The following is a 2,280-nucleotide window of genomic DNA, read 5'->3' as shown; positions in this document are numbered from 1 at the left end:
GGATTTACACTGTCACCATGTACAGATGACTGACACTGACAAGAAATTTTAAGAATTTAAAAGCTAGATTTAAAGTACTGTATGTACTCTTTAAGGTAGGTAGCACTTAATGTACTCTTTAAGGTAGGTAGCAGTTAACTAGTCCAAAAAGGTCAATGATGAAAGTCTTATTTATCAAGACAAATTCAGTAATGCTGCATCTACAAAACCAAAATTGCCATGGCATAAATCATGGTTGGTTTCCATCTAGTAACCATGGAAACAAAGTCATCTTTGTAAACATGTCCTGCTGCTTGCTTAACAGTTAATATAGGAGATACATTTCTTCTTTAGTGCCAATCTTGGGTGTTTTTTAAAATCAAAGAATGGCAGCATAATGGCTGAATTGGCAATGATAATCAAAGCTGTTTCTTGTAAAACTTTAGTAGATTCAAGCTAATATTGCTCAATTCCAACTTGTTTGCTTATCTGACATCTTTAGTGCTTACCTGGTGGCTTTTCTGTGCTCTTCCGTGGTGTCATAATGCTTCCAATGCAAACTGATGGAAGGTGTCCCCTTTTTCTAAAGGTGTCTACATCATTGAGTTCATCCCACATGGCCAAATAATTTGTACGCCTCTGGATGTTATGTCTGTCTTCCATAGGCATCTTCTTAGTCTTCAGCTTCACTGGACTAGCAATTTTATTACAGTGACGAAAAGTACCATCTAGTCTGCACAATCAGAAATGTTGGCTCAGTCCAGGCTGCGGTAATAGAGGTGAAATGGCACATGGCAGCTGCAGCCAGTATTCTGTGCTGAAACTCTAAAGAGTCGATGGCTAGAATCCACATATCCAAAAGCTGGGCTATGTGGAAGAAGGTCTCCCGAGAATACTGAGGTAAAAAACTTCAGGATCATCCTTAAGAGCATCAACTTGGAGAAAAAGGTAACCTTTTGCTCTGTCACAGGAAGTGGCTGTGACAGGACAAAGCTCCTACTTTAAAGCCTTTAATATAATGAGTTCCATCCTTACAATATTCTCCTCCCTGCAAGCACCATCAGTGATATATCAAACTCTTGGAGTTTGCTCTTAGATCTCCTCAAGTTTGGGAGCAATGAACAGTGAGGTAATTCCACGAAGTTGAAGCATGTTTTTATTTGTATTCCTTTGTGTCAGCATAAATCTATCCAAAAAAGTCTCATACAAGACAAAATGTTTCCCTGTAAAGTGTGCATACTTCACATACCTCTAAAACCCAATCTAGAAGTGTTTATCTCATTCGTGACTCTAGGTCATGGTACAAAACTTCAACCTTCTTGTCATGAACATATACGCTTTCTTTTTTTAACATGTTTAGCCAAACCTTCTTGGAACAGCCCCAGCTTCAATCTGGCAAAGGTGAAGGATTAATAAAAAGATTTTTAAATCTCTAGTTTGTAAATCTAGAGAATTCACTTGCTCTTATCTCTTTGTGGGGTGTTTCAATGAGAATGCAATTACTGACTCCCCCAGAAAATACTGATGGCCAACATTTCTCTATCTCATATTGATGTTTCCCAGGAACTTTTTTTTCTTTTCTAACTTTGACATCCTGTGATATTACTCTCTTTTTGACTTGAATTATCTGGGCTTCTTAGAGTAAATCTGGCTGGCTGGGCTGGACATGTTGCTTAGCTTGTAAATGGGTGCTTCATCTTGACATTCTCTTCTACATGTATGAAATGTTCCACCAGCTCGCTCCTGTCGGCTCCACCATAAAGCCCAGTGTTGGACTGCAGTGCAGCCCTGGTGCCCAGTCAAGGAAGGCTCTTTATGCTTTCCAGGGAAAATAATTCTTTACTCATGAGGTAAGCACAAGAATTATTTCTTTTCCAAATTTATGCCTAGAAGCCTTCCCCAGGGTGACATAGGAATGGAAGGGTCTTCGTACTTTATTAAGTTTGTGAGTTACAATGATTGATTTTTCAAAATTGAACTAATCTTGTATTCCAGAGATATAGTTTGTTTGGTCTGATGTATTAGCCTTTTTATATATTTGTGAATTCAATTTGGTAAAATTTTATTAAGAATTATTTGTCTTTATGAGAAATATTTGTAGTTTTCTTTATAAAAATGTATTAATCAGTGCATGTTTGTAGTACATAATGGTTACATTCATCATGGGGAATTTGCACACACACATAATATATTTAAATTTGTTTTTAATCCCCTACCCTATCTGTTTGCCCCCTATACCTTTCAACCTTTGGTCATTTTTCCATTTGCAAAAGTTCATTTTCTCATTCTCACGATCAATTT

The 2,280-nt window shown here is 37.2% G+C and overlaps 1 pseudogene; it reads right to left on the bottom strand.

The window, feature by feature from the left end:
* Positions 1-477: 477 nt before the first annotated feature.
* LOC101587420 lies at positions 478-1,684 on the bottom strand (annotated as a pseudogene).
* Between the last annotated feature and the right edge of the window lie 596 nt (positions 1,685-2,280).

This window comes from Octodon degus, unplaced genomic scaffold (assembly GCF_000260255.1).
Source record: "Octodon degus isolate 3935 unplaced genomic scaffold, OctDeg1.0 scaffold00050, whole genome shotgun sequence".
Taxonomy (NCBI): Eukaryota; Metazoa; Chordata; class Mammalia; order Rodentia; family Octodontidae; genus Octodon; species Octodon degus.
Note: the sequence above shows the minus strand (reverse complement) of the source record. Positions and strands in the feature narration are given on the sequence as shown.